Below are 26,825 nucleotides of genomic sequence, written 5' to 3'. Positions count from 1 at the left end.
GTTAGGCTGCGAGGGCGGGAGGACTAGGGTTAGGCTGCAGGGAGGGAGATTAGGAAGGGTGGGTTAGGGTTAGGCACCACTGAAGAGGCTTTTGGGGGGGTGGCGAGTTAAGGTCAGGCTGTGGGAAAGGTGGGTTAGGGGGGAAGGATGGTGTAACGTGAATAAGAGACACTACTGTGCGGTGTAATGTGAATGAGGGACACTACTGTGTGGCATAATTTGAATTGGAAGCTATTGTGTCCCCGCCCTTCCCCCACAAGACCATGCCCCATTTCCAATACTCACACCTTATTCCAAATGTGTGTAGAGGGGGGCGCCAGCCCCTTACTTTGCCGGGGCGCTCTGACCCCTAGATACACCCCTGTGTAAGACAAGGGTCAAATACCTGGGACGTAGTACTGGTACATGATTTGACAGTTCATACACCACATGCCGTATTGGTCCTTCAAAGTTCTGCCCGATCCCGGTATGTTTCATCAGCACGATGGCACCAGTATTACTGCAGTGTGCCTTGTCATGCACAAAGGGTGGAGGATGAGAATACTGGTGAAGGGAAATTTTGTATAGACATTGATATGCATGATGGTATGGAATATCTGAATCAGACCTTTACTATGAGACTAGACATAAGTGACAGCCCGTTGGTGAACGCAGACCTGATATATTCTTCTTCTTTTTCTCCTCTAGAGATGTTTTTTTTTTTTTTTGAGTGATGCTCATGGCACTCTACATTGCAAACACACAACAGTTAAATTTCCCTACAGGAAAAGGAGGTCTGGAAGGTGAAGGGGTATGGTCAGGAGTCCTCAGGACTCTGGAGAGAGGGACAAGGTAAGCCAGTGGCCCCCAGGAAGTATCTCCCAAGCCTAGCTGAGGCGGCACATGGTCTGACTCACCTAGGGTAAGGAAGGTATGTGCAAATTGGTAAGAGCTTACTGGCGTGTACCAGGGTTTTCTTCTCAGGCAAGCAGGAAAGCAATGACCTGTCTTACTTGCATGAGGAAGAACATTTGGTAAGGTAATACTATCAGAGCCAAGACACTGTGTGATTGTTCTTACGCTCAGGTTGCCTAATAGACAGGTGGGAAGGACCATACCAAGTTTTGTTGACAGCACGATCCCAGTGAAAGTAGCCGAGAGAGAGACTTGGGTCCACGATTCCCATCGCAGGAAAGTCAGTAGTCCGGAAGGAACTCGTAAATGGAGTAAGATCGCAGAAGTATCATCTGAGAGTCTGTTCCGTGAAGACTGAGAGGCGGCACTGTTGAACACTACCTGAACGCGTACTAAAGGAGTACAGAAAGACCAGTCATTGTAATTGATTTGCTATGGACAAGATTTGTTTTGTTCTATTTTTTTTTTCCCCCCGTTGACAAACATTTTTTTTTCAGGACATTCTATTTTTGTGAGGTTTTTCATGAGGAGTCGAGTGTGGGACTGGAACTGGTTCTGGAGAAAGTAGTGACTTTATAGGATCCCTGGATCAGCCTATCACTTAGTTAAAGCCAGAGAAAAATCAAAGGTCTAGTAGTTATGGAGTTCGGAGGTAACTTGATATGCTATTGTCTGAGGAATACTGTATTTTTGTAGTTATTGGGACCCTATAATTGAAGATGAGTGCATCTAGAGATGTCAGTCTAGCAATAAGGCAGCATTTGACAGACATCCCTTGAGTGATTACCACTCACTAGTGGGTAAGATCTTAAACCAAACGGAATGTTGGATGTGCTCACAGGTACCGCTAAGACAAAATAATGCAGGATTAGTGCCATATTCTTTAGAATTAGCTGAGGTACTTGAATTACATGGAGGGGGGGGGGGGGGGGTGGACGAGGCATAGAATATAACTAGACACCCTAGTCTTAAGATCCACCAGTACCGTAGATAAATCCCTGGTATGTTTAAATCTCACCAATTTCAGGAAATTGGGAGGTGATCAGGAACAATCAGACAATGGCTATTCCTACTTAGCAGATAAAGAGCTCATTAATATATGTGGAAGAAAGGTTTATGAATGGCTCTCCCCGAACTTCAAAGGTTTATGTTATCTAGGAAGGACACTACTAATAACCCTTGTTCAATGATGAAACATACCTAGCATACGTTCCAGAAATGGAAACAATGTTCAGAAAATGATAGGACTATATATATATATATATCATGAAAATTTTATATGTCACTTTCACGATTTGTTTGTGTTTTCTCCCTCTACCCAGCAAAACCTCTATCGAATCCGAACATCAGTGTACAAAGACGTAGGTACATGTATGTGTGAAACGTTCGTTCAAATCAGACATCATAGGCCATAGCACTGTCCCAGCATACTCTATAGGTTGAATGTCGTCCCACACCCAACCAGTGGTCCCGTGACCACCGAGTACATATAGAGGATGTCTCGTCCTCCTCCCTGTCTTCCCCAAATATAGTCAATGTCTGATTTGCGAAATGAATACTGTGTTTTGGTCACCGATTATTGTTTGAAATATTTTTCTTCTGTTAATAATTTATGGCAGTTATTGTTTAGTGCCAAAGGGTGAACTGTCGAAGTCAAAAATATTACATATAGAAAACGTACAAACTCCACACTGGTGAGTTGCTGTGCGTGCGAATACGCGCAGCGAGCACAACAATATATGGTAGCATATGCATTCAACGAATGAGTATTGTGTGTGGAGCCGCACTAGTCAAATAATTTTGTTAAAGTACCACATTAGGAAATGAAATGAAAAAAACCAATGTATATACAGTTATCAAGTAAATCTTAAACTGCTAATGATTGGCGGTGCTCCCAGGAATTTTGTAGGTTATACTACAATTGGAAAAAGCAAGAGAAAAAGACAAAAAACCCTTTTTTGGGAGCACTCATTTGTTTGATAGACGTAATGTATGTAATATTAAAACATAACCTTTAATTGAATCTTGAATAAAAAAACCTTTGGACAAAAAAGAATTAGGACTCGTGTGTGGTGTTAATGTTGGTGTAAATCTTATTTAACCTTTTTAGCAAATGAGGTATAAGATAATTGAGAAGGTGAAAATATCAAAGGGATAGTGAAGGATACCAAATGGTTTCTTAGGATCCAAGGTATCCAAACAAATCACTATACATGCTTAAATTTGGGGATATCTGAATTGAAATGGAGCTCAAGAGATATGTGAGAAGGATGGAGCAAGGAATGCAAAGAGACTTCTCTTGATGGTAGGGGGGGGCACGGGGATTTTGAACAGAGGCCCACTACACCTGGTATTCTCAGGAGGTTTCCCGTCCTAGTACTGACCAGGCCATGCCTGCTTAGCTTCCGAGATCGGACAGGATCGGGCGTATTCAGGGTAGTATGGTAGTGGGCCAATGATGGGGGGGGAAAAAGAAAAGAAAAGAGAAGAAAAAAAAAAAAAGAAAAAAAGGGGAAGAAAAAAAGGGAAGAGCGACACTTTAATTTTCTGTACTCTAATAAATCGATACCATGATGGTCTGAAATGGTTTTTCCAGATAGGAGAGTGTGTTGGGATTTTTGGGAGTAAGGACAAGTTTGATCTCTAAAATGGCCCACTGCACCTGGTATTCTCAGGAGGTTCCCCTTCCTAATACTGACCAGGCCATACCTGCTTAGCTTCCGAGATCGGACAAGATCGGGCGCATTCAGGGTAGTACATATTGCGGCTACGGTAACTCATTCAACCACCAGGATTTGAACATTTTTTCTCTCCCAAACCAACTGCTCCTGTTGCATATTGTCATAGCAACAGAAGCTTTGTTGATAGTATAGGACTATTCAGAGTCCAGATTTCATTTGCCTCCCCGCTCATGCCTTAAGTGGATATCAATTACAGTTATGTTATCTTTTCTCTACACTAATGTATAGCTATATTTGCATGTCTTGTATTATCAGCAGCATTTGAGTGTAAATCACTTACTATCTCTTAATGTTATAGCAGTGCATTTAAGTGCAAATTTATTTATCATTGTTCCAAAGTTATGGCATTGCTCAAGAGGATGGAATAAGGCTTTAAGTATTTGCTGTGAGCCAGTTCTGAGCTCTAAACTTTTTTCACTTATTAACTGCTCTCTGTGTTTATGGAGCAAGTAACAGCACACATTGGTGTGTTCTAACAAATTGTTGTGAGCCAGCCTTGAGCTCTTTAACCACCCTGTGGATCTCCCCCAGTCAACAAGCAACCCTGCACTTGCACAACTTTTGTCAGTATATTTTTCAATAACATTACACAGTGAGTCTGTGAATCTTGGGTGGGGGGCATTTTTTCCACATGATTATTTATCTATTCATTTATTCATTATCACTATTTTTTCTATTTATATGGAGCAAGCAACAGTACACATTTGCGTGTTCTAACAATTTGTTGTGAGCCTTGAGCTATTTATCTATTTTGTGGGCCTCCCCCAGTTTACAAGCAACCCTGCACTTGTACAACTTTTGTCAGTATATCTCTCACAACATCACACAGCGAATCTGTGAACTCTTTAGGGGGTATTCTCCCCATGATTATTTATTCATCATTATTTTGATCTTCAATTTGGAGACCCATACAACCAATATCTCTCCTTTTCTTTCTCCCCTCTTCTTCCCCCCCTCCTTCATTCTTCTCTCCACCTATATTCCCTCATTTCTTCACACACACTCCTCTCTGGAAATACCATTTCGGACCATTGGTCCTGATTCATGCAAAGTACAGATAACAGAGTGTGACCTCTTCTTCCTTTCCTTCTTTATGATAGGCCCACGGCCATACTACCCTGAATGCGCCCGATCTTGTCCGATCTCGGAAGCTAAGCAGGTATGGCCTGGTCAGTATTAGGAAGGGGAACCTCCTGAGAATACCAGGTGCAGTGGGCCATTTTAGAGATCAAACTTGTCCGTACTCCCAAAAATCCCAACACACTCTCCTATCTGGAAAAACCATTTCAGACCATCATGGTATCGATTTATTAGAGTACAGAAAATTGAAGTGTCGCTCTTCCCTTTTTTTCTTCCCCCCTTTTTTTTTTTTTCTTCTCTTTTCTTTTCTTTTTTTCCCCCCATCATTGGCCCACTACCATACTACCCTGAATACGCCCGATCCTGTCCGATCTCGGAAGCTAAGCAGGCATGGCCTGGTCGGTACTAGGACGGGAAACCTCCTGAGAATACCAGGTGTAGTGGGCCTCTGTTTAAAATCCCCCTGCCCCCCCCTACCATCAAGAGAAGTCTCTTTGCATTCCTTGCTCCATCCTTCTCACATATCTCTTGAGCTCCATTTCTATTAAGCCTACATTGTCTCAATTCAGATATCCCCAAATTTAAGCATGTACAGTGATTTGTTTGGATACCTTGGATCCTAAGAAACCATTTGGTATCCTTCACTATCCCTTTGATATTTTCACCTTCTCAATTATCTTATACCTCATTTGCTAAAAAGGTTAAATAAGATTTACACCAACATTAACACCACACACGAGTCCTAATTCTTTTTTGTCCAAAGGTTTTTTTATTCAAGATTCAATTAAAGGTTATGTTTTAATATTACATACATTACGTCTATCAAACAAATGAGTGCTCCCAAAAAAAGGTTTTTTTGTCTTTTTCTCTTGCTTTTTCCAATTGTAGCATATGCATTCACACAGACAAGCCACAAGGATATATTCAACACATATTTCATACCACACATAAATTAAACATGTCAAACACCAGACATTATAAGGTTTTAAATTATATAATGGAGTATAACATCATGTATGTGTATTGTTGGAGCGGAGCAAGATGGACATGTCGTGCTTGGTGTCAAAATGATCGGAGGAATGTGTGGATTTGTTTGGTGCCTGTGGTTGGATTGTAGCACATTGCAATGAGTAGTTATGATTAAATGTAGGAATATGAAGTCACTGTTATTGGAACAAAAGGACATTCCTGAAAGGAAGCATGTGGCCAGGAAGCCAGAGGCCAACCCCTATGATGTCATCTTCAAGGCTTGCATATGAACTGACCAATGATTCATCAAGAATGAGAAACTTCCCTCCCCTGGACCAATAACAGAAGACATGTACTCCCCCAACATACACAGTGTATAGCTGATCCCAGGCACAAGAGTTTCTGTTTTGCTGGGTGCTGTTCGAGATGCTGTCTGTTCAGTTGCTGTTAGCTGGTGTTGAGGCAGATCCAGGGATGGAGGAAATGGAGCGAAGTATGCATAGAGGGACAGGGAAATGGTAATTGTATGCTGTGGCTGTAACTGTATGGATTCTTGCTTCTTATGTAATTGTAAATTTGTAACCATATATATATACTGTACATGTGATATATTGTATACATATCCTTTTAATATCAAATATATATAAATCAATGAGCTTTGGAACTCAGACAATGCGTGCGTGTACTTGTTTTCTCTTAAGGGATGTAGTGTTTGCGACGTACAGCGCACTTTTTTCGTATATGGTAATAAGATGCGGCTTGCGTCCGCAGCATATATTAGAGCTGGCATTTTTAATATTTATTAGAAATATATTTGACTCTGACATACGAGAAAAGGATTTACCGGTAGGTATTTAATTCCTATTTTTGCTCTAATCTATTATCAGATTTTCCAACCAGCCAGGGGATCTGCCAGATGTATAGTATATGCTCAAATTAAGGAACATTTATGTCCTCTTGGAAAAACCTACCAGAAAGGAATCACTACTACATAACCTGCATCATTAATGCAATATGTCTTTCTTACCAGACGGATAAAATTTGGAAAGAAGATTATTATTATTATTATTATTATTATTATTATTTATTTATTTTTAGTCCTTCACGTAAGACCTAGTCAAGGACATGCCCCCTCCCAGGGTCGGATTGGGATGGAAAACCAGCCTGGGAAATATTTTGTAAGCAGCCCTAATAGGGGTGGGGTCTGTTGAAGTGGGGCGAGATACAAAACTGATTTCTAGTGCTATGAAATCACAAAAACTTCCTACAATGATAGAATTAGCATGAAAGTTAGGGGTGTCAAAAAGAAATTGGAAAATAGCATCAGCAGCCGGGGGTGTACATGTGCATATTGTGTAATGGTTTGCGTTACTGTTTAACAGCACTGAGTTCATGTGTTAAATTCCCACGTGGTGCAGATTCTCCATGTGCCTCCATGGGTTTCCTCTGGGTTCTCCGGTTTCTTCCCACAATCCAAAAATAAACTGGTTGGTTAATTGCCCCCAAACAAAAATTAACCCTAGTGTGACTGTGTGTGAATGTACATGTAATAGGGAATATAGATTGTAAGCTCCACTGGGAAAGGTCCTGATGTGAAGGACTAAATATTCTGTTAAAGAACTGTGGAATACGTCTCCGCTATATAAATAACTGGTAATAAATATTTTGGATGGGGAGATGGGGATACGTGAGCTGCTTTTCTCTGTTGGGGCCCTTGTACTGTAGCTGGCTATGTTAAGATAGATGTTGACTGATATCAACCTATTGATTGTATGCTGCCAATGTTCCTTTTATACAAAAGCAGAAACATTTTCATTAAATCCCAACATACATCATTTCAAAAGAGGGCTACTTATGGCATGGCCTAATGGTACATCACCTTTTAATCACTCTGGGGGCATGCTTAGTACTCCCGGAGATGCTGGAAGGCCTCCAGGCTGTCCCCCGTACTGTAAAGAAGGCGACAGACACTAGCCTATGGGCTACATTTCACACAAACCCTCCCCAGCAATGGCCCCTGCACATGCGGCTCCCGAAAGAAAAGTGAAATGATTGCTTTTCCAATCATTTCACTTCTTGCACATAGCATGGACTGACTTCTGTCCCTGCGGGTGATTAACAGTACACCTGCGTGATCTATCATTTCTAATTGCTACAAATAGAGGTGATAAGAAATAGTAATTATTAGGTCTAAAATCCAATAATAATAATATGCCCCCTTGTCACTTGGATAACTCACTATGAAAGCACTATGTATCCCAGCATTTTCTTCTAACCCTACCAGTGGTCCTCCCTGTGTGTCTCTTGCATCATCCCCCTTTGTGTCTTCAGCATTAACACGCTTCTGCCCTGTGTGTCTCTCCAGCACCATTCCCCTATGTATATCTAGCTCCATCCCTGTGTCTTTCCAGCACTTTATACTCCCAACTCCACCTCTTGTGTTCCCCCTAGCACCATCTCCTGTGTCCCCAGATCCATCTCTTCTGTGTTTACAGTCCCTCACACATCACCAGCCCTCATGATACTGCACCCCCATGCACCTAATTTTTCCTTCCAATATCGCCAACTCCATCTTATTGCACCCCCATGTCACATGTACCCAGCCTCACTGTACCAGCCCCCTTTTCTCATACGTCCTAGACGATGCTGGGGACTCCGTAAGGACCATGGGGTATAGATGGGCTCCGCAGGAGATAGGGCACCTAAAAAGAACTTTGACTATGGGTGTGCACTGGCTCCTCCCTCTATGCCCCTCCTCCAGACCTCAGTTAGATCTTGTGCCCAGAGGAGAATGGGTGCACTGCAGAGAGCTCTCCAGAGTTTTCTGTTGAAGAAGAATTTTGTTAGGTTTTTTATTTTCAGGGAGTCCTGTTGGCAACAGGCTCCCTGCATCGTGGGACCGAGGAGAGAGAAGCAGAGCTGGCTTGTCAAGTTGGGCACTGCTTCTAAGGCTACTGGACACCATTAGCTCCAGAGGGAGTCGGAACACAGGTCTCACCTGGGGTTCGTCCCGGAGCCGCGCCGCCGTCCTCCTCACAGATGCCGAAGATAGAAGCCGGATAGAGAAGGCAGTAGACATCTTAGGCGGCAGAAGACATCAGATCTTCATGAGGTAAGGCGCGCAGCGGTAAGCTGCGCGCCATTGCTCCCAGTCACACACACACACACACACACACACACACACACACACACACACACACACACACACACACACACACACAGAGCAGCACTGAAGGGTGCAGGGCGAAGGGGGCGCCCTGGGCAGCAATAAACCTCACATTTTGGCCAAATACAGTTTGATTAGGCTGCGGAGAATTAAATCTATGATCCCCCGCCATTTTATTGAAAAATCACTGGGACCGAAGCCCGCCGTCAGGTAGGCGGGGCTTGATCCTCAGCACTAACCAGCGTCATTTTCTCCACAGAAGCTGCATGAGGAAAACGCTGGCTCCCTGGTCTCTCCCCTGCTGAACTTCATAGGCTTGAAAAAGAGGAGGGGGGCACATTAGCGACGCAGTGAGTGGGAATTGGCATATTATATATAAAAAAGCGCTATCTGGACATATTTTTTCCAGTGTTTTTAAGCGCTGGTGTGTGCTGGCATACTCTCTCTGTCTCTCCTTAGGACCTGGCTGGGGTTTTGTCCCCTTATAGGTTAATCCCTGTGTGTGTGGGGTGTCGGTACGTGTGTGTCGACATGTCTGATGCGGAAGGCTTCTCCAAGGAGGAGGTGGAGCAAATGAGTGGTGTGTCCCCGTCGGTTGTGCCGACTCCAGATTGGATGGACATGTGGCATATGTTGAATGCAAGTGTGGCATCTTTACATAAAAGGCTTGATAAGGCTGATTTAGGGGGGACATCAGGGGGTCAATCCTCGGATTGGACCGACTCACAGGGCCCGTCGGGGTCTCAAAAGCGTCCCTTAACACAAGACACTACTACCGACACGGATTCTGATTCCAGTGTCGACTATGACAAAGTAAACTTGCACCCTAGGGTGACTAAAACCATTCAGGGTATGATTGTGGCAATGAGGGATGTGTTGCCTATTGTGGATGAACCCTCGGTCCCCGACACAAGGGTACACATGTTTAAGGAAACGAAACAGATTATTAACTTTCCCACATCTCATGAATTAAATTAATTCTTTGGAAAAGCTTGGGAGACTCCGGATAAGAGACCGCAGATCCCCAAAAGAATTTATATGGCATACCCCTTCCCTAAGCAGGACAGGGAAATTTGGGAATCACCCCCCACTGTGGACAAGGCCCTGACGCGCTTGTCCAAGAAAGTGGCGCTACCGTCTCCTGACACAGCAGCCCTTAAGGACCCTGCAGATCGCAGGCAAGAAACTACCTTAAAGTGTATTTATCCTCATATGGGGGCTGTGCTACGACCAACAATTGCGTCGGCATGGGTGTGTAGCGCAATTGCAGCTTGGACAGATGAGCTGACAGATCAATTTGATAATATGGATAAGGATACTATATTCCTAACTCTAGCCCATATTAAAGACGCAGTCTTATTTATGAGGGATGCTCAAAGGGACATTGGATTGCTAGCTTCTAGGGCCAATGCCATGTCTGTCTCAGCGAGAAGATCCTTATGGACTCGCCAATGGACGGGTGATGCGGATTCCAAAAAACATATGGAAGTACTACCCTATAAGGGTGATGTATTGTTTGGGGATGGGCTAACGGACCTGGTTTCCACAGCTACAGCAGGTAAATCTAATTTTTTACCATATATTCCCCAACAGCAAAAGAAAGTAACACCCTATCAGATGCAGTCCTTTCGGTCGCACAAGTCCAAAAGAGGTCGGGGATCCTCTTTCCTCACCAGAGGTAAGGGCAGAGGCAAGAGAGCACCTGCTTCGGCAGGTGCCCAGGAACAAAAGTCCTCCCCGGCTACTCCAAAACCCACAGCATGACGCTGGGGCTCCCCTGAGGGAGTCCGCACCGGTGGGGGCACGTCTTCGACTTTTCTGTCAGGCCTGGGTCAGTTCGGACCTGAATCCCTGGGTGTTGGAAATAGTTTCCCAGGGTTACAAATTGGAATTCGAGGAGGTGCCCCCGCGCCGATTTTTCAAATCGGCCCTACCAGCTTCCACATCGGAAAGGGATATAGTGTTAGCTGCAATTCAAACGCTGTGTATACAGCAAGTGATAATCAAGGTTCCCCTGCACCAGCAGGGAAGAGGTTACTACTCAACCCTATTTGTGGTCCCGAAACCGGATGGTTCGGTCAGACCTATTTTGAATCTGAAATCCCTAAACCTGTACATAAAAAGATTCAAATTCAAAATGGAATCTCTCAGAGCGATAATAGCCAACATGGAGGAGGGGGAGTTTATGGTGTCTCTGGACATAAAGGATGCATACCTTCATGTCCCCATATATGCCCCCCATCAGGAATACCTGAGATTCGCTGTACAGGATTGTCATTACCAATTTCAGACGTTGCCGTTTGGACTCTCCACGGCCCCGAGGATTTTCACCAAGATAATGGCGGAAATGATGGTGGTCCTGCGCAAGCATGGAGTCACAATTATCCCATACTTGGACGATCTCCTGATAAAAGCGAGATCAAGGGAGAAATTGCTGAGCAGTGTGGCGCTCTCTCTGAGAGTGCTCCAGCAACAAAGTCACAGTTGATTCCGACAACTCGACTACCGTTCCTAGGTATGATACTGGATACGGAACAAATGAAGGTCTTCCTCCCAATAGAGAGAGCCCAAGACATCCAGAACATGGTCAGGGACCTGCTAAAACCGAAGAGGGTGTCCGTTCACCAATGCACTCGAGTTCTGGGGAAAATGGTGGCGGCCTACGAGGCCATTCCCTTCGGAAGGTTCCATGCAAGGACTTTTCAATGGGACCTTCTGGAAAAGTGGTCCGGGTCCCATCTGTACTTACATCGGAAAATAACTCTGTCCCCAGGGACCAGAGTGTCCCTCCTGTGGTGGTTGCAAAGTGCTCACCTCCTAGAGGGTCGCAGGTTCGGAATTCAGGATTGGATCCTGGTTACCACGGACGCGAGCCTCCGAGGATGGGGAGCGGTCACACAGGGAAAAAATTTTCAGGGTCTTTGGTCAGACCAGGAGTCCTGTCTACACATCAATGTGTTGGAACTCAGGGCCATTTACAACGGCCTTCGACAAGCGGAGAGTTTTCTTCGAAACCTACCGGATCTGATTCAATCAGACAATGTCACAGCAGTGGCTCATGTGAACCGCCAAGGCGGGACAAGAAGCAGAGTCGCAATGGCGGAAGCCACAAGGATCCTTCGCTGGGCGGAAAATCATGTAAGCGCTCTGTCAGCTGTCTTCATTCCGGGAGTGGACAACTGGGAAGCAGACTTCCTCAGCAGACACGATCTCCATCCAGGAGAGTGGGGACTTCATCAAGAAGTCTTTGCAGACGTAACACGTCTTTGGGGAACTCCTCAAATAGACATGATGGCGTCACGCCTCAACAAAAAACTTCGGAGGTATTGCGCCAGGTCTCGGGACCCTCAGGCAGTAGCAGTAGACGCTCTGGTAACACCGTGGGTGTTCAAATCGGTCTACGTGTTTCCTCCTCTTCCTCTCATCACAAAGGTGTTGAGGATCATAAGACGAAGAAGAGTACGAACGATACTCGTTGTCCCAGACTGGCCTCGAAGGGCCTGGTACTCGGATCTACAAGAGATGCTCACAGGAGATCCCTGGCCTCTTCCTCTGAGGGAAGACCTGTTGCAGCAGGGGCCCTGTGTATTTCAAGACTTACCGCGGTTACGTTTGACGGCATGGCGGTTGAACGCCGAATCCTAGCGAAAAAGGGGATTCCGGAAGAGGTCATCCCTACTTTAATAAGGGCTAGGAAGGAGGTGACGATAAAACATTATCACCGTATCTGGCGAAAGTTTGTGTCTTGGTGTGAGACCAAGAATGCACCTACAGAAGATTTTCATCTGGGTCGTCTTCTCCACTTCCTACAGACAGGAGTGGATATGGGCCTGAAATTAGGCTCTGTTAAGGTACAGATTTCGGCCCTCTCGAGTTTCTTTCAAAAGGAATTGGCTTCTCTTCCAGAAGTCCAGACGTTTGTAAAGGTAGTGCTGCACATCCAGCCCCCTTTTGTGCCTCCAGTGGCACCATGGGACCTGAACGTGGTGTTGCAGTTCCTAAAATCACACTGGTTTGAACCACTTAACAAGGTTGAGTTGAAATTTCTTACCTGGAAGGTGGTCATGTTGTTGGCCTTAGCATCGGCAAGGCGAGTGTCAGAATTGGCGGCTTTGTCACACAAGAGCCCCTACTTGATTTTTCATGTGCATCGAGCTGAATTGAGGACACGTCCGCAATTTTTGCCTAAAGTGGTTTCTTCGTTCCATATCAATCAACCTATTGTGGTGCCTGTGGCTACAAGTGACCTGGAGGATTCCAGATCCCTGGACGTAGTCAAGGCCTTAAAAATTTATGTAGCCAGGACGGCTAGAATTAGGAAAACAGAGGCTCTGTTTGTCCTGTATGCGGCCAATAAGATTGGCGCTCCTGTTTCGAAGCAGACTATTGCTCGCTGGATCTGTAATACGATTCAGCAGGCTCACTCTACGGCTGGATTGCCGGTACCAAATTCGGTTAAGGCCCATTCCACTAGGAAGGTGGGCTCCACTTGGGCGGCTGCCCGAAGCGTCTCGGCATTACAACTTTGCAGAGCGGCGACTTGGTCGGGGTCAAACACTTTTGCTAAATTCTACAAGTTTGATACCCTGGCTGATGAGGACCTAGCGTTTGCTCAGTCGGTGCTGCAGAGTCATACGCACTCTCCCGCCCGATTGGATGCTTTGGTATAAACCCCATGGTCCTTACAGAGTCCCCAGCATCCTCTAGGATGTAAGAGAAAATAAGATTTTAAACCTACCGGTAAATCTATTTCTCCTAGTCCGTAGAGGATGCTGGGCGCCCGTCCCAGTGCGGAAACTCTGCAAGACTTGTATATAGTTGTTGCTTACATAAGGGTTATGTTACAGTTGACATCGGTCTTGGGCCGTTACTGTTGTTTGTTCATACTGTTAACTGGTTATTTATGTTCCAGGTTACATGGTATGATTGGTGTGGGCTGGTATGAATCTTGCCCTTGGATTGCTAAATCATGCCTTGTATTGTCCATCTCCTCTGGGCACAGTTCTCTAACTGAGGTCTGGAGGAGGGGCACAGAGGGAGGAGCCAGTGCACACCCATAGTCAAAGTTCTTTTTAGGTGCCCTATCTCCTGCGGAGCCCGTCTATACCCCATGGTCCTTACGGAGTCCCCAGCATCCTCTACGGACTAGGAGAATTATATTTACCGGTAGGTTTAAAATCTTATTTTACTACCCCCTCATTTACCATGCACTCTTATTGTACCCTGAACCCAGCCTTACTGCACCTCATGTCACCCTTCACACATCTTACTACACCCATATATCCCCAGCCCCCATATTACATATTGCACCCCCCACCAACCCCCTCCCTCATTAGCCACAGCGATCTCTATTATGAATTGCATGGCCTCCCTCTTGTAGAAGCAGTCATCTCCCACCAACCACAACCCCAGCCTCTCGTCCTGCCGCTCCATGGGCTTGGTGCAGAAGTGAGGCGGCTCTAGCTGGATTGGCTGTATATATTATACTTGTTGAATAACCTATAATAACATAACTGTTGAGGTTGAAAAAAAAAACAGTATGTCCATCAAGTTCAACCTATATTTGATCTACTGCAATGCTCTGGGTTTAATTTTACTGCCCCAGATACTACTATAAAATATTATTAAAGGTTATATCACTGGATGCATTTTTCTGCTAAAATTGTTTCTAACCCTTTCTTAAACATATGAATTGAGTCAGTCATTACAACCTTCTCTGGTAGAGAATTCCATACCATATCCTGTGCTTCGCTACAGAATTTCAAGTATTTCCGTGCGTGTAACTTTAATTTTGAAGGACCTCCTGGTAAACTAATTAAACTTACAACAGGACATGCTGTGCCTGCCACTGCAAATCTTGGCCAGGCTGCACATCCAGATGGGCCTTCCCGGATTGATGCTGTCAAAAGGCTGGTGCTGAGGAGAATAATCCGCCTCCTTCTCTGTCCCATCCCACCTCTGATGCCCTGCTCAGTGCTGTAAATGCTGGGATGACAGGCCAAACTCCGTCCACTGTATGTTAAATATGTAAGTTTTGCAGGGATAGGCTGACTCTATTCCAAAAGGCCCTAGGTCTCCTTGCTTAGCATCTTACTCTCCTTAGGGTTCCGCCTTTGAGGTAAAAAGGGAAAAATTCTTGCACAACACTTAGGGAAAGACAGCAGTTTCCAACTGATTGAGGTCGGAAGGGGGTTCCGACGTATTCAGTGTCGGGCATTTTCTTCTGGCAAGTCAGGAAACATGCGGATCGGTGGCTTCAGCCACCGAGCCGCGTGTATTGTCGGAAGCAGGGCCAAACCCGACAGGTTTTAGCCAAGTTTCCAACAATGTCAATCCGACTTAAAAAAAAATGTTGGATTGACACTGTTGGAACCAGGCCAAACCTGTCGGGTTTGGCCCGGCATTGAATAGAGTGCGATTGGGTCCTTTCCATCGGAAAGGACCCGACAGCTATTGAATACAGTCTTTTAGGTCACTGGGAGAGCTCTCTGTACCCTTACACAGCAGATGAGCAATTACTGACTATCAAGCTTTCCTTTAATGCATTTAAGAGTCAAAATATCTGTGTGTTCTTCCGTCCTATGCAGCTGATGGGATACTAACAGCCGACATCCCGTCCACCGGGAATACTTATGTATTCCCTAGAACACTTTAATGTATTCTCTTGTGGGATATTCAGTACCTTGGTTTTTGTCCATTTCGTTAAAGACTTCTCATAGCCAGGGGTGTATCTTCCTATTGGCCAGGATGGCACTTGCCAGGGGCGCCGGCCAAGGGGGGAGGGCCGAGGCACCTCCACTTCCTCATCCGCTCCCCTTCTCATTGGTCCCACATGGTCTGTCACCAAACAGCAGCCTCTACAATCCACACCAGTCAGCAGTGCAGCATGAGCATACCTGTACATTTTCTGGGGGTACCGTAGCTACACTGCATGGTCTATCCTGGTAGCAGAGTCGGACTGGTCCATAGGGGTATAGGGGAAAACACCGGTGGGCCCCACTGCCTGGGGCACCACTCCTTCCTCTAGGGATCAGGTTCCAGACTGTGCACTTGTATTATACATTATAAATATGTTGCATTACACTGCACAAGACTATTGTGTATTTCAAGCCTCTATGGGGGTTGGCCACACCCCCTTTGTAGGCTGACCACACCCCTAAGTATGGGCCCCTATCACTGCATTTCCCCGGTGGGCCCTTCATTCCCCAGTCCAACACTGCCTGGTAGTCTGGATAACAGGTCACAAAGAGAGAGCTCTGTATGGAGAGGTATCTAGACCAGTGACTGCCTGTCCAGCTGTGTTGAGACTACAAGTCCCAGCACACCTTGTCAACTGGATTTTCTGGGACACGTAGTGCCACCACACCTAGAGAGGGTTTTTTAACTGTATGTATGTGTGCATATATCCCCTCGGTGTCCCTGTCCGCAACCTCCTTGTAATTCCCCCTTAGCGTCTCTGCCCGCACCATCCCTGTAACTGCTGCCTCAGTGACCCTGCCCATACCCTCCCCTTAATTCCCCCTCAGTGTCCCTGCCAGCACACTCCTGTAATTCCCCCTCAGTGTCCTTGCCCACACCCTCCCTGTAATTGCCCCTCAGTGTCACTGACCTCAGCCTCCCTGTAAGCCCTCCACATCATTGTCCCTACCTGGTAACCCACACCCTCCCTGTAATTCTCCCTCAGTGTCCCGGACCTCATCCTACCTATAACTCCCCCCTCTGTGTCTCTGGGTGGGGGAGGTGGGGGACGCCAGTTCCTTACTTTGCCAGGAACGCTCAGACCCCTAGATACACCCTTGCTCATAGCCCCTATCTACAAATTTTTCTACCATATTATCTAATGTAGAGACTATTTCCTTGGGATCTGATGTGATCCGTCTAGCTTGAAGAAATTGGGAGTAGAGAAGACTAGTACATAGTGGTAGGGGATGAAAGCTATCATTCCCGAGAATTGTATTTCTATCCGTGCTTTTTACAAATAAAGATGTTACCAATTTGTGGTCTTATAGGGTGATGTTAACATCCAAAAATTGCACGCTGTTGCTGCTTGAATTGTAAGTCAATTTGACTACACTCATAGACTTTTCAAATGATTTTCCATACCTGACTAAATTAACAAGAAGTTGTCTATATACCTGAGGTTCAATAGAACATTAGCATCCAACGATGCCCCAATCCAGAACAACTGTTGTTCTATACTACACATTAAGGCGTTTGCGTACTATGGGGCCACAGAGGACCCCATCGTACACCCTGCCCTTTGGAGGTAAAACCTGCCATCATGTAAAAATTATTTCTGGTTAGAACGAACTAAGTAGCTGTATGAAAAACTCTGTTTGGGGACCCAGGTATAGAGGATTATTGGTAATCAGTTGTCTGACTGCCTCTACTCCTGCATCATGAGGGATCAGGTGTAGATGCTAGTCACATCTGCACTACATAAAACCACTGGCTCATGAATAGAGGCAAGTGGTTGCAGAGTATTCAAAAGTGACAATGTGTCTTGTAGATATTAGATTTTGTGAACACAAGGGCATAGGGCAAGTACTCCCCGTATGCCAGATCCAGACTCCCCCCCTCCCCCCCTTCAGACATGCAAAATCATTGCAAAGCGTCGTTACTTTCACATGTTTTGAGTAGCCCTCTGTCTATGCAGCCTAGCTGCTAAGGCAGACGGCTACCAGCCATATTAATGGTTGCAGCGGCTGCGTGTGACATCACACAGCAACCGCGATCCGCCCCAGCAATGTCCGGACATGCCTCCGTTGTCCAGACTGCGCCCCTTAAACGGAGCCTTGACACCCACGAAATGCGATGTCTACACCCTGTTCCCGCCCCCCTCCAGGTCTTAAACTGCTTTCTGGATATAACGCAATTTAGGACCTTGCACATGCGCGTACTGGTGTACGCCCATGCGCTGATGTGCAAAATGCACGTCATAGTGCCATTTGCACATCAGCGACAGGGTCTGAATTAGGTCCTTGATCTGCAAATTACCAGGTAAAAATTCTTGACCCGGTAATTTGCTTCTCTGTGTGAAATGGGGGGTCAGGCAGAGACCGGCAGAACGCCCCGGCACTGAAATGCCAGGTAATTGCCGGGATTTCTGTCTGAAAAGATTATTAATGTGCGCTGTAATCTAGTTGCTGTTTGTGGTAATAGGATTTTAATTACCTTCCGGCAAATCCTTTTCTCATAGTCCGTAGAGGATGCTGGGGTCCGGGTCCACTAGGAGCCACTGGCACTTTAAGAGTTTGAGAGTGTGGGCTGGCTCCTCCCTCTATGCCCCTCCTACCAGACTCGGTCTAGAAACTGTGCCCGAGGAGACAGACAACTTTGAAAGAAGGATTTTACACAGATAGTGGCGAGATTCACACCAGCTCCCACACAAGGCAAACCAATCTAACTAGCTTGAAACATCAGCAATGGCTGAACAATATTACTTACCAAGTAACAAAACAGTACTTAACCAAGAACTAAGCAGTACTGAACTAAGAAACCACTGCAGCATCACGAAGCGCTGTGCGGCCGCCCAGCATCCTCTACGGACTACGAGAAATAGATTTACCGGTAGGTAATTAAAAACCTATTTTCTCTTACGTCCTAGAGGATGCTGGGGTCCACATTAGTACCATGGGGATGTACCAAAGCTCCCAGAACGGGAGGGAGAGCGCGGAGGCTCCTGCAGAACTGATTGACCAAACTTCAGGTCCTCAGAGGCCAAAGTATCGAACTTGAAGAACTTTGCAAACGTGTTCGACCCAGACCAAGTAGCTGTTCGGCAAACCTGTAAAGCCGAGACACCCCTGGCAGCCACCCAGGAAGAACCCACCTTACGAGTAGAGTGGGCCTTAACAGACGTAGGACACGGCAATCCTGCCGTAGAATACGCATGCTGGATAGTGAACCTGATCCAGCGAGAGATTGTCTGCTTAGAAGCAGAACACCCAAGTTTCTTGGGATCATACAGGACAAACAGAGAGTCTGAGTTTCTGTGACGAGCAGTCCTCTTCACATAGATTCACGGCAGAAATTCCCTCTGCACTTCCATGTCGAGGATCATTCCCAGAAAGGACAACCTTCTGGTCGGTTCCAAATGTGATTTAGGAAGATTCAGGATCCAACCGTGTTCCCTGAGCAGATGAGTCGTGAGAACAATGGACTGTAACAGCGTCTCCTTGGATGATGCCTTTATCAGCAGATCATCCAGATACGGGATTATATTCACCCCTGGCCTGCGGAGAACCATCATCTCCGCCATCACCTTGGTGAACACCCTCTGTGCTGTGGACAGGCCGAATGACAAGGCATGGAAATGAAATGAAAATGACTGACTGTCTAACAGTGCAAATCGGAGATAAGCTTGATGCGGCAGCCAAATCGGAATGTGGAGGTACGCATCCTTGATATCCAGGGATACCAGGAACTACCCCTCCTCCAGACCTGATATCACACCCTCAGAGACTTCATTTTGAACTTGAACTCCTTCAGAAAGGGGTTTAGCGATTTTAAGTACAAAATGGGCCTGACCGAACCATCCGGTTTCGGTACCACGAAAAGGTTCGAATAGTAACCCTTGTTTTGCAAATGGGGAGGAACTGGTGCAATGACCTGTGACTCTACCAACTTTTGGATGGCTTCCTGTAAGACTGCCCTGTCTACCAGCAGAGCTGGGAAGCCTGAGTTGAAGAACCGGTGAGGTGGGAGATCTTGAAACTCCAGCCTGTACCCCTGGTACACAATATCCTGTACCCAGGGATCCAGGCCGGACGACCTTCACCGGCCCTACCGCCAAGCCGCGTGGTCCACCGTCATGCTGAGGATTTCGGCTTCTGTTCCTGGGAACCTGCGGCAGCAGGTTTCTTGGATTTTGTCCGACCTCCCCTGAAGAAGGTGTTAGACGGCTTGGCCTTTCTTGCTTTAATAGCCAGAAAGGACTGTGATGCAGGAGAAGTGAAAGGTTTCTTCATGGACGGTGCAGCTGAGGGAAGAAAAGGTGACTTACCCGCGATAGCTGTGGAAATCCACGCATCCAGCGCTTCCCCAAAGAGAGCCTGACCTGTGTAGGCTAGGGTCTCCACACCTCTCCTGGATTCCGCGTCGGCAGACCACTGGCGCAGCCAAAGTCCCCTACGAGCTGAAACAGACATGGAAGATATCCCTGCAGCCATGGAGCCCAGGTCTTTCATGGATTCCACCATATATCCTGCAGAATCCTGAATGTTACGTAAAAACAATTCAACATCACTTTTATCCATTGTATCCAAAACCTCAAGTAATGTGCCTGACCACTTTGCTATAGCTTTGGAAATCCATGCACAGGCAATAGTAGGACGTAGTATCGCCCCTGAAGCCATGTATATGGATTTGAGCGTAGCGTCAATTTTGCGATCAGCCAGTTCTTTTAACGCGGTAGACCCTGGGACAGGTAAAACCACCTTTTTTGAGAGTCTGGATACAGATGCGTCAACTATGGGTCGATTTTCCCATTTTTCCCTATCTTCCTCAGGGAAAGGAAAAGCAACCAGAACCCATCTAAGGATCTGAAATGTATTCTCCGGGTTTTCCCAGGCTTTCTCAAAAATAGCATTTTTTTTTTAGACGCAGGGAACGTTAGCAAGGCTTTCTTATTGTCTGTAAAGTAAGCCTCCTCAACCTGCTCAGGTGTTGTATCAGCAATATTCAATACATCTCTAATGGCCTCTATCATCAACTGCACCCCTTTTGCAAGAGATGCCGCGCCCCGCAGTACATCCCCATCACCGTCTGCCGTGTCAGAGTCGGTATCCATGTCATCCTGCATAATTAGGGCAAGAGCACGTTTTTGGGCGCATACGTCAGGGGGTCCGGAGGCAACAGAACCAGACCAAACAGCCAAAGAGTTCTGTAAAACCTGAGTTGCAGACTCATTTTGTGCAACTCTAGTATAAATCTGAGAAATCATGCTTTTAAGAGAGGCTAACCACTCAGGCTCCCTTGCTGGTACCTGTGTTAACACAGTGCAATCCTGATTACATGGAATGGGATCATCCTGAGAGAACATATCCTCTGCAGCATATGACACAGAGTCCCTGGACATAGCTTAATGGAGACCACACACACACACACACACAAAGGCAGACAGAGTTTTTCACAAAAAATGCCGAGAGACACAGAGATTGGAGCCAACCCACACACAGCGCTTCTTGGGTAGAGAACAGCCACTACCCAGTGCTGACTGTTTACCTTAATACACAGTCTGTACACTGCCTCCCCCCCCCCCCCCCCCTTCTACAACCCCCATGTACCATTGTAAGATAGCTGGAGTTGATGAGGAAGGACAGCTCTCCCTTTCAGTGTCTCTGCAGGCAGGGAAAATGGTGCTGAACGCTGCTGGGTCCGCTCTGAGGAGAAGCTCCGCCCACTTTCATGGCACTGCTTCCCGCGCTATGTTTGAATTATACTGGCCTGAGGTATGTGCTGGCAGTGATCCGGGGTCCCTGACAAAGCTTGCCGACCAGTGTAGAGTGTAGGCACTGGCTCAGGGCGCCCCTCACAGCGCCACACTATGTACCGCTGAGCCCCAGAGCGCAGTTAGTACTGCGCTCCATACCCTGTTGCCACCATCTTCACACTGGCTCCCCGCTTGCTAGGGGGGCCGGTGACTAACTCGCTACAAGTCTTCTGGCTCTGTAAGGGGGTGGCGGCATGCTGCCGGGGTGAGCGATCCCCTGCGGCGGCGATCGATCAATTAATCCCCTCCGGAGCTTAGTGTCCTGTTAGCGGAAAAAGTGGCTCAGACCCCTTAGGGCGGACACTACTCGACCCCCCACCCCACCCCCACCCCTCAGTCCCACGAAGCAGGGAGGCTGTTGCCAGCAACCTCCCTGTAAAATAATAAACTCTAAAATAAACTTTACTAGAGAAACTCTGGAGAGCTCCCCTAGCTGTGACCGGCTCCTCCTGGCACATTTTCTAAACTGAGTCTGGTAGGAGGGCATAGAGGAAGGAGCCAGCCCACACTCTAAAACTCTTACAGTGCCAGTGGCTCCTAGTGGACCCGTCTATACCCCATGGTACTAATGTGGACCCCAGCATCCTCTAGGACGTAAGAGAAATATGATTAACCTTTTGTTTGACAGTGGGGTTTTTGTTACATGTTTTTAGATTATTTAAGTTCTCTATATAGACCACACATGCAGAACATTATAGAAACTGTTGTCATCGTTCTCGCTGTTTCTGTGTAGCTCTGGACTTACTCAGCCGCTGCGATAACTTCAGTCTTTTTGGTCCCGGAATTGACGTCAGACACCCGCCCTGCAAACGCTTGGACACGCCTGCGTTTTTCCAAACACTCCCATAAAGCGGTCAGTTGACACCCATAAACGCCCTCTTTCTGTCACTCACCTTGCTATTGGCTGTGCAAATGGATTCTTTTTTAATCCATCGCCCAGCAGTTTTGCCGAGATTTAACCTGAGATCACAGCGGTGCAAAAAGTTGCTAGCGAGCGATCAACTCTGAATGACCCCCAATATACAGAAAGTAGCAAGCAGATTCAATTTTATGCGGTGTTAGGCCTCCTAGCAGCCTGTTTACAGGAAGCTCCATCCCCAGGTTGCTTTGGTCAGTACTCATTAGTAAACGCTTCAACTCTTTCATCTGAGTAAACAAGCCTTGTGCACATTGGGGGTCATTCCGAGTTGATCGCTCGCTAGCAGTTTTTAGCAGCCGTGCAAACGCTATGCCGCCGCCCACTGGGAGTATATTTTAGCTTAGCAGAAGTGCGAACGTTTTTATCGCAGAGCGCCTGTAAAAAAAAATTTGTGTCGTTTCAGAGTAGCTCAAAACCTACTCAGCGTTTGCAATTACTTCAGACTATTAAGTTCCGGATTTGATATCACACACCCGCCCAGCGTTCACCCAGCCACGCCTACGTTTTCCCTGGCATGCCTGCGTTTTTCCGAACACTCCCTGAAAATAGTCATTTGCCACCCAGAAACGCCCACTTCATGTCAATCACTCTGTGGCAACCAGTGCGACTGAAATGCATCGCTAGACCCTGTGCAAAACTGCATCGTTCGTTGTGCCCGTACGTCGCACGTGCGCATTGCGCCACATACACATGCGCAGAACTGCCATTTTTTAGCCAGATTGCTGCGCTGCGAACAAATGCAGCAAGCGATCAACTCAGAATGACCACCATTGTTCAAAAGTTAGCTTTATCTTTTATCAAATTCTGTATATGGCTTTAAGTAGAATCCAGAACCCCTTTTTTTTTATAACTGGTTTAATAGCATAGTGCAGGGACTCAAACTTAAGAAGCCATAAACAGTACTGTTCCTAGACAATTTGGCTCCCAAGTGCTAGCATTAAAAATAATGCCCCCTTCCCCTCCTCACAGACATTCAAAATTGTTCCGCCTCCCATAGACATAAAAAAGCTATTATGTCCCCGGTGAGGGGCGTGGCATCACTAAAATAGGTGTGGCATCAGAGGAAAAGACAATACCCTCGTTTTTGACCCTGCAAAAACAATCCTTGGCCACCACTGGAAAAAAACATCACACCATATTAAGCCCCACAGAGTAATGCTCCCAGCACCATATTATGCCATACACCACAATGCCCGTGATACATTTTGCCGTACAGTAAAGCTTCTAATTATTTTTAAATGACCTGCTCGTTGCCAAGGGTTATACGCGATGGGTGTCATGCTCGTTGCCAGTGGTTTCATGTGCTGGGTGTCATGCTCGTTGCCAGGGGTTTCATGCTCTGGCATCCATGCTCGTTGCCAAGGGGGTGTAAGTATATTGGCTGATGGGCCAGATTTCCCGCTCCCTGCTCCTCCCTCTTCCCTAATACTAATCCACTTGGGGGGCAGACTTTTGCGGAATGACACAGTTGCATCGTGACCTCAGGACGCAACTGCGTCATTCCATGAACCTCCGCCCCCCCGAGCGGAGTGGTATGCTAGAGGGAGGAGGTGGAGCAGAAGGAGCCACGAAGTGCCACGCTGGGTGTCCTGAGGTTGCTGGGAAAGAAAATTTGCATGCATTATTTGACTTCAAGTATTTGAATTAAATTAAGGGCATACTCTGAAACAGTGTATTGACAAATATGTTTCCCTTAATGAGAGCCCAGATGTATTGCCCATTAAACTGTGGGAAGCTCATAAATTTGTTCTGAGGGGAAAACCGATTCAGCTTGGTTTCTACATGAAGAGACAGAAGGAAGAACAAAAGTTGCAGCTTCTATAGAGAATTCAGGATCTGGAGACTCTTCATAAATCCTCCTTGTCTGGAGATGTACTTGAAGACCTTACTGAGGCCATGTGCTCTTTGAACAAGCTCATATGGGATAAGATTAAATTGGACTATCAGAAATGTAGGATGGGGTAATAAGCCTAGCAAGATGTTGGCTAGAGCGTGCACAACAAGCTTCCATACATATACAATCCATAGTGGATGACACAGGATGAAAATTCCACTTCCCTACCTCTGATATTGCAGAGGCCTTTCATTCTTATTATTCCGGGCTCTATAACTTTGTGGGGGGGGGGGGGGGGGGGGGTGTTCTTCGGGGGAATACTAACTGAGGTACTCCCGAGGTGATCAAATCCTATCTTAATGGTATTGACTTCCCCAAACTATCTGTAGAAAAGGCTTTAGAGCTAGATAAGCCTTTTATTCAAGACTAACTGAGGCAATTAAAGCTTCTCCATTGGGGAAAAGCCCTGGGCCGGACGGCTTTCCTATTTCCTGCTATAAAACTTTTAGTGACTCCCTATTACCCTTGATGCTTCGAGCTTTTAACGCAGTCAATGATAAAGAGCACTTCTCTGCTCAATTCCTAGAAGCACATATCACCATCATTCCTAAGGCAGGGAAAGACCTATCCCGGTGTCCTAGTTATAGACCCATTTCCCTCCTAAATGTTGACTTGAAACTTTTTGCGAAGCTCATTGCTAATAGGCTCAATTTATTATTACCAGCTCATTCATACTGACCAGGTGGGTTTTGTGCTGAGCCGCCAGGCTCATGATAACGCCTCTAAAATGATTAATCTGATACATCAGGCAACCCATTCTTCCACACCTGCTATACTCTTGCCGATGGATGCTGAAAAAGCCTTTGACCGTATCAGTTGGGTATTTATGAAAGGTCTATTAGAACATATGGATTTGAATCCCGCATCCTTACACAAGATTTTGGTGTTGTATAGAGATCCATCGGCCAGAGTTAAGGTTAATGGGGATTTCTCAGATCCTGTTCATATTTCTAAAGGAACACGCCAGATATGTCTGTTGATCTTTGTTTTATGCATGAAAGCAAGGTGAGAGCCATACGGGCCAACCCCAACATCACAGGCCTGCGTATTGAAGATTCAGATTACAAATTGGCCCTTTTCACTGGTGATCTTTTAGCTATCATCACCAATTCAACATTGGGGGTCATTCCGACCTGGTTGCACGCAGGCTATTTTTTGCACTGCTGCGACCAGGTAATCGCCGCCTACAGGGGACAGGGTTAGGGCCATGCAGGGCTGCAATTGCTTTTGCAGAGAGCTGCACAAACAAAAAGTTTGTGTAGTCTTTGCACAGCTCAGGACTTACCCGCTGCAATGATCCGTCTTGGAGCTGACATCAGGAACCCTCCCCTTCAATGCCTGCGTTTTTCCAGACACTCCTCGAAAACGGTGAGTTGCCGCCCAGGTCCGCCTTCTGCCTGTCAATCTTCTTGCGTTCGCCGCTGCAAACGGCTTCTTCGTAAGGTCCGTCGCTCTGTGGCATGTGCAGTTCAGACATGTTCACATGGATGCGAGATATTGCAGCATGCAAATGGGTCAGAATGACCCCCATTGTCCCTTCCTAATCTGATTAAGGAATTTCAGACCTTTGGAGAATTGTCTTCCTTTAAAATAAATTACTTTAAATCAGTAGCTCTAAATCTTACTGTTCTTTCTGACATTCTTCCTGGACTACAACAGACATCCCCCTTCAAATGGCACCCCACACATCTCAAATACCTCGGTGTGCATCTTCCTAGAGATCTCTCTACAACGCATTCACTCAACTTTACCCCTGTTCTTTCAACTATCCAACATGAGCTTACCTTTAGCTCAAGTAAAGCCATCTCCTGGATTGGGAGGATGAATATAATCAAAATGAATATCCTACCTCGCATACTTTACCTGTTGCAACTGTTGCCGGTGATGATTCCCTACTTTGGCACCTACTACAATGCCGTTATGCTTAGCAGACTTTGAGTAGTCCAGGCCTGGTTCAATGAAGCAGTGGGTGTCTATTGAGGGCTTTCTAAAATCCTCCTTGACTGCTTTACCCTGGCTATCACGCTTGCCTAGCATTTCACATCCAACTATGAGACCTACCCTTATGGTTTGGAAGCATCTTTCTCCCTGGAATTTCGAGACAGGCATTTGAACGGTGGTTCTAGGCAGGTATCTTATGGATTGGTCAGCTATATGATACATCTATTGCACTCCCATTTCCTGATATACAAATTAAGTGGGCCCTCCCAAATAATGAGATATGGAGACCATCCCAGTCACCACCCACAAGCTACTCCATCAAAAATGGTTAAGAATAAATAATCTGGCTACAAGAACACATCCTACCAGGGAGCTTCTGACTCCTTCAATGCTGTGGAGACCATCTAACGGAGCAGGGGGATATTGTGGCTCTGCTCTCTATTGCGTATATGGTAGTGGAAATGACCAGATCGACAAACAGTTTGAGACCATGCAAGCCTTGAGTCTAACACCTACCAAATCTCTGGTCTGGAACAGCAAATGAACGATGCTGAAGATGCCATACATTCACTCCAAGTCACAACTGACACTAGTAAATTTTCTAACGCTTCTAAAGATGAAAAGTGGTGATGTTGCCCATAGCAGCCAATCAGATTCGATCATTTCTCTAATGCATCCTAGACAATGACAGACAAAATCTTATTGGTTGCTATGGGCAGCATAACCAC

The 26,825-nt window shown here is 46.2% G+C and overlaps 3 pseudogenes; 2 read left to right on the top strand and 1 right to left on the bottom strand.

Moving 5' to 3' along the window:
* Positions 1-3,229: 3,229 nt before the first annotated feature.
* LOC134930529 (5S ribosomal RNA) lies at positions 3,230-3,347 on the bottom strand (annotated as a pseudogene).
* A 1,388-nt stretch (positions 3,348-4,735) lies between these two features.
* Positions 4,736-4,853, top strand: LOC134931477 (5S ribosomal RNA; annotated as a pseudogene).
* Positions 4,854-5,044: 191 nt separating this feature from the next.
* On the top strand, positions 5,045-5,162 carry LOC134930743 (5S ribosomal RNA; annotated as a pseudogene).
* The last annotated feature ends 21,663 nt before the right edge of the window (positions 5,163-26,825 follow it).

Source organism: Pseudophryne corroboree, chromosome 5 (assembly GCF_028390025.1).
Source record: "Pseudophryne corroboree isolate aPseCor3 chromosome 5, aPseCor3.hap2, whole genome shotgun sequence".
Lineage (NCBI taxonomy): Eukaryota > Metazoa > Chordata > Amphibia > Anura > Myobatrachidae > Pseudophryne > Pseudophryne corroboree.
The sequence above is the reverse complement of the archived record's forward strand: the minus strand, read 5'-3'. Positions and strand labels throughout refer to the sequence as shown.